This window comes from Dermacentor andersoni, chromosome 3 (assembly GCF_023375885.2).
Source record: "Dermacentor andersoni chromosome 3, qqDerAnde1_hic_scaffold, whole genome shotgun sequence".
Classification (NCBI taxonomy): Eukaryota; Metazoa; Arthropoda; class Arachnida; order Ixodida; family Ixodidae; genus Dermacentor; species Dermacentor andersoni.
The window spans coordinates 25,960,289-25,971,302 of record NC_092816.1 but is presented as its reverse complement, the minus strand read 5'-3'; positions in this window follow the sequence as shown (position 1 = coordinate 25,971,302).

Genomic DNA, 11,014 nt, shown 5'->3' with positions numbered 1-11,014 from the left:
ATCGCATTTCACTGCTTTCACTGCAGGGGACCAACGATGAAACCAATTCTGACTTGATGCCTGCTGCTTTACAATGATCGGACGGAACATGTGCTTCCTAGGGAGCCTGGTGAGCGGACCATAATTCAGGGAATGATAAAGATGTCATCAGGAACTATATAAAGCAACAGTGGAATTGAATAAGCTCATTTACCTTTGTTTGCTTTCCCACTGAAGGATTCTTGGGCAGCGTGAAAAGTACCTCACGTGGGACATTGATGGGACGCGGCGATGAAGTGACGAGTTGGTTTAGGAAAAAAAATATTTGATACTATTTAAATGTGTAATGACGTTTGTAGCATCAGCAAGAAAGTGGTCGCAGCAGAAACATATGGCTGCTGCATCATACGAATTAAACTCGCTCGTTTTGTTTGGCATTCATCGACCCGCTGCAGTAGCTCAGTGGCTATGTCGTTGCGGTGCTGAGCTCGATATCGCTGGTTTGTTCCCGCTCGCCGTAGCCGCATTCTGATGTGGGACAACATGCAAAAACTCTCATATGCGGATCATTGGGTGCACGTTATAGAAACACAGGTGGTCAAATTAATCAGGAGTCCGCCACTATGGCGTGTCTTATAATAATATTGTTGTTTCGGCACGTAAAAATAAAAAAAATTGACATTTAGCTGCAGAGAGAGTGTTGTGCTTACCAGGCACTTTTGTTCTGGCAGATGCACTGGTGAAGCTATACCGCGAAACAGTTCTAATCCTTGAGAACCGGAACCTGTGCGTGATAGCCCTGGCACACAACGTGCCCTTTCGGGACCTGACAGCCTTCCTCCGTTGGCCCAACATTTTGTGAGGGCAGCGTGAGAGCCTCTCTGCCACAACACAAACGAGCAATGCAGTGAAGACTGCGCGGAACTACCTGAAGGATTCACAATCTCCAATCCCACTTTCGGCGACAGCCCTCGGGTGTGCCCTTCCTTCCCACTCTGCAAGCACAGATCTATCAGGCTGGCAAGCTAAACAGTAAAGCACATCGCTGACTGAAACCCAGGAAGAGGGGGCACCTAGTTCGGCTTCCCCTAGGGCGCCCCTTTGAGGAGATGATGCAGCACGTCTGTTCTAACACTTTAGGGGGCGGGGGGGGGGGGGGGGGTTGGCGAGAGGAGAAAGTAACTTTGGGCTGTTTCATGAGGCAGACACGAGGTCCGTACGCAGGCTCGTACTAGCTGAAGCAGAACTGCAGCATTTGTTTCCTTGCGCTTCTTTTTCTTTTCTGCAGTTTGTTGTGCGCCTTCTTGATTGGTCATCACCACGCAGGATGAGGACAGGAGAGCACAGGGTCCAGCCACGGACTGAATTCTTTTCCGCCGTGTTAACAAAGCTCTCCGGCAAAGAGACAGTTTTTGATTGTTGAAAGGCCACCTGTTTGAGTAATAAAGAATGCAAAGGAACAGAAAGGATAGAGTGACTTAACTTTTTGCTACATCACTTCACCGCGCCTAGTCCTAATGCGTGAGCACCCGCGGTGGTTGCTTAGTGGCTATGGTGTTGGGCTGTTAAGCACGAGGCCGCGGTATCAAATATCGGCCACGGCGGCCGCATTTTGATGGGAGCGAAATGCGAAAACGCTCGTGTTCTTAGATTTAGGCGCACGTTAAAGAAACCGAGGTGGTCCAGATTTCCGGAGTCTCCCACTATGGCGTGCCTCATAATAAGATCGCGATTTTGGCACGTAAAACCCCAGAATTGTTTTTCATGCTTGGGTCGATGAAAAGCCGCAGCTGCTGGAAATGCCTTAGGGGTGCTAAGATAACTCCTCTACACGTAACAAGCGTATGCTAACAGTCTCGCAGAAGTATCACAATCATTGCGAATAGGGAGTACCACATGCAACAAGAAGAAGTCTGTGTGAAGCAAACGGGAAAGCCACATGCTTAATGCAATTGTACTGTAATTTTGCCAATGGCGAATGAAGATCTGAGGTGTTTGTGCTGCAGAAGAACCATGTTTGTGTGTTTTCCAAGTTTATGATGGCAGTATGGTCACGACAACCTTACGTGGTTGTAGGTTCAGAACCAGTTAATCGTGACGACAGTTTGGTCCCTGTGGGCAAGACTGCTTTGTGGGAAATGCACCTTTTCTTCTCTATCTCACTCATTCTTCGATCACCCACGTATACCTTCACATCTTTGAGACGGTTTCCTAGGATTTTAAGAATACATTTGTCAGAAGATAACATAATGCAAACTTGGAGCACATCTGAGAGCAATGCAACATAGCCGTAGACTGCATTACATACCTATTTGTATTAGCAAGCTTGTTATTCTTGTAGAATGTTCACCACATTTTATTACTTGTAACAGTAGAGGTTTTATTTCTTCAGTATAAACCCCAGGGGCTGTATGCACATAGCGTTTTAACTGTGCGTAAATTTGCCTACATTTGTAAAAATGAACTCTCAGCTGACAGTAATTTATTTCAAAGTACATTGTCTAGTTACTGTAGTAAAATGTTTGAGGCAAGTGTCTCTCCTTTGCCTCTTGAGAACTTACGTACTGTTACTTGCATAAGCTATGTAACCATAGGTAAAGTTGCCCATGTGTAAAACGCCCCGTGCCATCTGTTCCTGGTCTTCATCTGAAATCTCTACCAGCGATATTCCGTATCGTATTCACATTAACTCTGTGATTATTTTTCTCATATGAATAAAACAAGGTGTACTGGGTCACAGTTCACAGTCATTTATGGCAGCTTTATTGTGATGTGTGGTGATGTTGATTCTTGCGTACATATAAATCGGGCGAGAAAACAAAAGAGCAAAGGGTGTGTCTGTAAGTTTTTTATTGAAAATGGAATGAATTGTGTACAGGCTTCACTCTTTTGACCCCCAAGGTGCCACATTTGCGTCTAATGTGATTGGTGGTGTGTTAAGGGTGCAGTCATGTGGAGGTTGGGATGCAACTCGTGTTCACGTGAACTCTATGTAAAAGCGAATAGATTTTTATGTCTGTGTTTTCATTATATCATGTATTACTACCTCCTCTTTTTCTATTTTTTGTTGTTGGTAGATATTGTGTTTTTTATTGATTGATTTTGTGACGTGGTCTTGCCCTTCTCTATCAGATAAAGGATTTTTGCTAGCCCCGCTATCTTACACCTCTGCTACCCGCGTTTATATTCAACAGACGCGTGTAAAACTTGCGGACAGAGAGCAACGCTACGACACATGCTCTGGGAATGTGCCGGCAACAACGGTAATCAAACCAGCTCCGTTCGCGACGCGTCCATAATCACGGCCGTTGCCAGAGTACGGGGAGGCTCGAGCTCGCTTCTTCCCGACGCCGCCCCGGATGCGGCAGCCGCCGGGGACCTTCTCCGTAGGCGTCGCTGCCGCTGGGCTGCGGTTCTCAAAAGTTCAGAGCTGGCAGACCAGCTCTGGGCAGTCCGGCAAGCCGAAGATACCACCCGAGTCCAAGGACTTCGAGCCGCTACCTGAGGCCGCCACAACAGAAACTGCTGGACTATTCTTTAATAAAGTTTCTTCTACATGTGCAAAGCAAGTTTATTTTTTACTTTACTTCAATTTGTTTTGATTTGTCTTTTGTACTGTGCTTTTATTTATTTTTCATTGTGTTGAACACACATTGTAAACGTATGCTATGTCTTCAGCATTTGATGTAGTAGTACAAAACCATGCGAGTTCTGTAGCTATGCATTAACAATGGCGAGCAGTGTGGTAGTTACACAGTGGTGCATATGCAAGGAGAAGTGGCTTTGCTGCAGTAATTGCGCTACTTGCGTTTTACTGAGTGAATACAGCTTGAGACAAGGGTTTTGTGATTAACCGCACGCAGCTGTGAAATCGTCAAATTAATATTTTTTTTTCTGCTGTGGTTATGTTTGTGACAGTAAAAGCATGACATTGGTCTGAAAATATATAAAATCAACTTGTTTTTTGCAGCCGTTTACGTGTGGTTGTTTGGGGTATGCGGTTGTTAGGAGACAACAATTTAAAGTGACAACACATGCTTTCAGTGATTTGTAATTTCTTGTTGTATGCACGTTAAAACTGGAGTTCAGTCTAGTTATAACTTCCACAATGCTCGTACTTGCGTTTCTTCATCTCGTGCACATTTACTCATTTTTTCTCTTCCTCATTGCTCATTCAAAAGAAGTTCACTACTGCGCAATGTTTGACTTAGATACTCATGCTTGGGATATTGTCTCGAAGTCGGCAGTACTGTTGGTAGAAAGTGGTTATGGGAAGCAAGATTCAAGCTAGTCGCTGCTGGTGGTGATGTGTAATGGGAACACCATTGGAAACCAGTTACTGGTGTACTTATTCTTATTCTTATTGTCTAGAGCTAGGTGTATTGATGTCCTCTGTTGTCGGTGTTCGGAGTCATGCTTCGATAGTTTGCCTTTACAGCATGGCCAGAGTTGCAGAAACTCAAGCTTACCTATATTTGACACGACACTCTTGGCAGTCTGTAGGCGACTTTGTGCACCCCTCGAATGCAGCTCTCTGTCTTGCAATAACAGCAGGAAAACTGCACTAAAGCTTCGTGCTTTTCGGACCATCCTTGTAGACGTCGTTATTTAACTCACACCCAATAATTTGGGCAAAAAGTTGATCAGCACTAATGAAACAATTAATCATATGTTCCCTTTCTACATATTTCGGTTAATGGACAGACCTTCAATGGGCACAGAAAATCTCGCAACAGTCTCCTTACATGATGAAGAAATTGAGGTCACTGACTAAGTCAAAGTGAAAATAACACAGAGACGTTTCGGGACCCGTACGGGTTCCTTGATCACACTAAAAGCGGGCAAGAGCCGCAAGTCATTTTTACGCCAAAATATGACGTAGAGAACGGGTGTAGTTTATTTATTTATTTATTTATTTCACAATAACCCTAAAGGCCCTCTAGGGAGGGTATTACATAGGGTAAATGTTACATAGGTGAGCTGAACAGTGCGTAAATGTAAATACAATGGAAAAACAAAACTGGGAAAAAATTAATTACAGTGCATCAACGTACAAACACAAAAAAATAATGATAGTTATCAGTACAGCAACTCTAAATGATTTGTACAAAATGTGACATTGTCGTGGAAGCTTTGGTTAAAGGCGCATTAAAAAAAATAAAAAAAATGTTTACAAATCAGAGAGTCAAACGTGATATATTAGGTATGCATGGTACTGCGTAGAGCGTCTGTAAATTTTGAGGCATTTGTTTCGGTGACAATGTGCGATGGCAGATTATTCCATTCTTTCGCGGTGCGAGGTATAAATGACTGACCAAATGCGAGGGAATGACACATTATGCATTTGACTTTGCAAGAATGATCCCGACGCGGAAAAATGGCTGAGGGTTCACACATGAACTCGTTATGAAGAGATACGTGATAGTAGAGCTTATGGAATAGTGTTAAACGAGATATATTACGGCGAAGTGACAAGGCTTCAAGCTCGGCGCGATTTTTTAATGCTGTTACACTGGTTTCTCGTGAATAATCTGAAAAGATGAAGCGATGAATCTGAAAACGATGAATCAGATTTCCATCAATCAGTCCTGTTGATACTGTCGTCCGTAGTTTGAATGAATAAAGATTCTAAGAAGAGTCGCGTCATCGCATTCTTTTCCTTAGCTATTACAGCAGCGTTTTCCCAATCGATGCGGTGACTGCGATTATCGGCGTGTTCGGCAAGGGCGTTCGAGGCTTTTTTCTTGTTGGAGACGTCCATTTGGTGCCGAATATCTCGGTCCACGATCGCGGATACTCGCTGTTAGAACGCTGGCGCGAGGAAGAGTGGCAGCAGCAGCGAGCGAATTGCCCATCGTGCTGCGACTCGCTTCCACGAGAACACAGCGCACACGAAGTCATGAGCCTTCGGAGCACCTAGGCTCTGTACCCACCGCAAATCGCTTCCGAGATAGTGCACGTGCAGTCGCGGTCAGCCATCATGCGCAGTGTTACGTTTCGCCTACGACGCGCGGTATAGCCGGTGCGGATGCAACGGACGCCGGGGCTTCTTTCAAAGCGGCGGACATTTTGGCAACGCCTCCCCGCCAAGCGCGTCCAGGCATGTTTCAATGCCACGTGTCTTCGTGTGCGCGCGTGTGTGTGTGTGTGCATGTTGGTGCCCACGCTTGTCAAAGCGCGGCAGCCGGGGAGAGGAGCTCCCCCAACTGTGAAGCGAGGAGGTCTGACCGGCGCCGGCCCGGCGGATGCGTCACCTTCTAGTCTCAACGTGTCCGCGCGGCGCCGTCACGTGCGCCGTCACGTGCGCCTCATCCCGAGCCGTTCCTTCTTGCCCTCGACTCCGAGAGTATAAAAGCAGCTGCCCCCGGACGTCGAGAGAGGCTCCGATTTCTTCCGTCGAGTAACGTGGTCTCCCGTCTCTCCACTTCGGTCGACCTGACCGGCCGCTCTTTTGCGATGCTAGAATAAACAAGTTGTTCTGTTAGCAGTCGACTCATGCTTTGCCAGGACCTTCGGATGCTTCCAGTTGTGCCCCAGGCCGCCAGGCCAACGCTACCCTTGGGGCTTGCGACCCATATGCAACAGCAGCAGCGGCCGGAGTAGAAACCTCCCCCCCCCGCCCCCTGTTGCCTTGCGCACGAAGGAAGACTGCGTGCTTCCTCCTCGCCTTCCTGCCTCTCGCGCGCGAGATTGAACTACCATCCCTCTCCGTTCAATCTTGCGCGATTTCGCTCACACCTACAGCATACGGCGCGCGGCCGCGATGCTACCACACTTCCGCTTTATACGGGGTATCGCAGTGACCCCGACGGCGGAAGTTCGCCTGGAGTATCCCTATGTGGCAATTATAGAAAAAAGAACAATATAAACAGCAATATGAGCGCCGTAATTCGTAATTTCGGCAGAAGTAAGTTGTGTTCCGATGCAAACCTTGTCACGTTACTATTAAATAACTCTTCTCCGTGAATAAACTGAAGTATACGTTGCGATCCATAAGAATTCCAAAACATGATACTAGAGAGATTGTAAGTAATTAGATACTCTATGGGCAAAAGGAGCATTTTAGTGTATCATATCATGTGCGACATAAATAAGTTCGAGTGAAATCTGTCAAGTCATTACTGCTGAAAAGTAACTGCGGTGCGATTACGTTTGTGTTGGGTAGAAAACAACTTTGTTTCAGTTTCTGTGAACAGGCATAATGTCGTTACTTTTTCTTAATGGAAAAAGAAAAGCGTACGACAGAATATTCCCAACTCCAAGCGCTTCGTTGAGACTTTTCAGTTAAGCGCAGGAGTGGCGTCAACCAGGATTGCCCAGTGGGCCTGACCCAATTCAATTCTCATTCTATAGAAAGTTTTAGTTTAGGGGACGAAAGCGGCTTGCGTACGCAAGAACTAGGGGCGACGGTACTGCGCATGCGCAGACCGCTACGTGTACTTGTGTCCTTGGGTTGTTGGGGTGGCTGAAAACATCGCTGCCACTAAGAGATAGCGTTACCCACGTGACTCTCGCGGTGTACGAGAACTTACGAGAAGCGAGACAAGCCGCCCGTCGCGCTACACAGACGGGGAACATGGCTGCGCCGGTGAGCACGTGTGCATTTCTCGGCCGACGTGATAAAGAAACTGGTCGCAGAGCACACCGGCACGCTGTCGCCCCAACGGCGGCATGTCAAAATTTGCAGGAGGTTCTAAATAAACAAAACACAGACCACAACGGATTATGCTGCACGAGACCTCTAACTACAGTTTACCAAACGTATTTTTGGATTGATTTGGCTCGGCCTCAATCGTGACGTAGGCGAGTAGATAATCTTATAAATATTTTGACTATTGTCGACAGACATCGCTTTTATACATATATTAAGTGCTTTTAATAAAATAGTTTAATGTTCTTTACTTCGTATGCTTGATTTCATATTTCAAAAAATAACGCAGCAACGATCAGACGTTGATGGCGCTGCGAGCGCATGCGACCTCAGTGCGGCTTGCGTTTGGGGCCGCTAACATATACCCTGTTTCTCTTTGCGCACCCAAATGCAAGGAGAACCCAAACGTACCCGAACGCAAATGCACCCAAGCGCTAGGGGCCCCAACGTCTTGCGTTGCCTAAACTAAAACTCTCTGATTACATGGGAATGACATGAGAAAGGGGTATAACTCCATTTCTCTCAATGCCACGGATTTGAAAGACCGAGCCAGTTAACATTTCAGGAGTGACTGCATGCTGTCATTTCATTCCTTTAATTCTAGCAAGGTGTGACAAGGTTTCAAAAACGTTACAATAAAAAATAATGCTTCCAAAAGAGCTGACTGCAGGCTGGTGTTTAGCAACATATGTAGTGTGCACGAAGAGGCCATTGAGGTTACACTATCACGTGAAAAATCTGCGATAGGAAACTTATTCCGCGGTGGTAAATCCAACTGCATCCAAACAAGGACATAATCACGTGCTTTGATGGTAAAGTGCTATCGCATACACTTTGCGTAGGAAAAAAAAAAACCAGTGTAAGGAAGTTTATTGAGCGAGTCCAACAAACGGGCGGTAGCTCGGAACAGTGAGCAGGGAGAACAAGATGGTGGTGTTCGAGCGCCGGTCTCGTGCCCTCCGCTCTTGATGATGATCGGTATGTCATTCTCTTCCTTTCTTGATTACACAAGGAACGTCTTTAATAGGAGAATCCGAATCCGTGAATGGTTCGAACCCTTGACCATCATGTCTACTGACAAAAAAAAACAAGTACAATTTAAATAAATAGTTTTATTGTGATTGTAATTATTCGACACTCAACACGCATTTCCGCCGTCGCAGTGACGTTTCGTACAAAGTCCAAGTGCGATAATTAACATCATGGCCGCACGCCGTATGCTCTGTGTGCGAGTGAAAGCGTGCGAGGGTGAGTCGAGGATGGTGGCTCGATCTCGCGCGCGCGAGGGAGGAAGGCGCGGAGGAAGCGCGCCCGTCCTCCATCGCCCGGACGGCACCAGGGCAAAGGGGTCGGGTACTCCGGCGGCGGCTGCTTATGGCGCGGCTGAGTGCGGCCGCGCGTCCCTATTTTGGAAGCGATCGGCGATGTGGACACAGTAAAAATGCGCCGAGGGCAGATAGTTTCGTGTGCGCTGTGTTCTCGCCGCTTTGTTCGCCTTGAAGCGAAAGGCAGCGAGTGCCCGCGGTCATCGAGTGAGATGTGTTCATGTTTGCCTGTGTACGCGTGACACCCCGCTTGTTAATTATGTTAATAAGCGTATGTTTAAGAGTCTATCCGGCCGATAAAACTGCCGTCCTTACTTCGTATAGCTGTCTAATATTTTCCTACAGCAATCGATGCTTCGCCTTTCAGACGAAAATGGGACTTTTTATAACTATACTATCTACTTATAGCTACACTAACTACTCAAGCATGCAGCAGTTTTATTTTTTACGCTACAACAAGTGATGTTTTATTGCAGCGGAAACTTCCCCATGTATGTACGTCACGCAAGTCTACAAGCAGCATTTTTTTTCTTATTCCACAAATTCTGATCTTTCTCCAAGAACGATTTATTTAGCTGGTATTCGCCCACCTCTACCTGATACGCATAGTTCACATGAGTCGTTCTATGGTAGAGATAGTGCAAGGGCACACACAAAGCACATAGAATTGTTCACCGTTTTGTAGACGAGATGGCCAACGCGAGTGGATACTACTACATGACACTACAGAGAACTAGAGAAAGTGTACTAAAGGAAGCGCATAATGGTAGGCCTGAAACGTGTTAGTATACTCTGGATTGCTTTTTTGCACCAGCAAAGTAGGAAACTCGACGAAGAAGAATGACGAGGGATTATGATGATCACTGGAAGGGAGGCGTATATACAATAACCACGAGGCACAGTGGTTTACATAGTCTCGGGTGCCGTCCACGCATTACGCAACACGTAACTACCCGATGATGATAAATCTTTACCCGCCACATTTCACGTCCGCGTTTCCATTGAGGCTCAAATGCAATAGCCTTTGTGTACCATGCATTGGTTGCACGTTAAAGAACCCTAGGTGGTAAAAATTAATTTGGAGTCCTAAACTCTGGCGTGCCTCATAATCAGATCGCGCCTTTTTTACGTATCACCCCAGGATTTACTTATCTTGAAAATTTAAATGCCTCTTTATGGCAAGAAAGGACGGGCTCGAAGGCCTTCGAGCCACTCCTTGGAGTTCAAACTCATTATTCAAGTTCTTGAGCGTGCATTTTGCAGTAACTTCACGGGCTAAAGACAATATAAGAGAAAATTGCATTCAAGCTATTGCCATCTTCTACGTGGCTGTATGCACAATTTTCATGCATCAGCAGGTCTGAAGCCGAGGTAAGATCATTTGTTTTCATTAGAGCGGGCTTATAATATAAAACGAAAACGCAGAACTAGAAATGAGAAAATTAGGAAGCGGACTATGATCAGGAAGGAACCGCCATGTGGGCGGCAGTGGGCTGGTTGCTAAAGCAGCTTTATGTTAAACCACACAAGAAGAAAATTCTCGAGCAATTTCACTGAGGATAGACAATAGACTGCTTTCTTGCTGTCGGCAGTGGCCCTATAACGTGGCCAAAAAGCACCAGAAGACATATAAGTGTGGCTATGCTTCAATTAATGACGCACTTTCAGAACACGCACATTGTTTTAGAGGTGTTAAGTGCTTTTTGATAATGGCAGCACATCGGATGATGTCGTCTAGGAATTAGTGTAGAGGGCTGTCTTAAAAGCAGTCGGGAAGACACATGATAGCAAGCGAGAATATCTGAGTATCAAGTACGCAGATAGAATATTCATAAAGATAAAGGAAACACAAATTAGAGGCTAACATGTGCGCAAGAAAAGAAATATAACAACATGAATTGTAAAGTAAAAAAAAACCAAATTATACAGTTTAAAGATTGCAAGCTAGTTGGCGAGTACGTGCGTAAAAATGAGCGATACTTATAAGAATGAAAATAACAAAAAACACATTAATTCAGAACAGGGTAAAAATAATGTGGCTGTATGTTAGACTATGCCT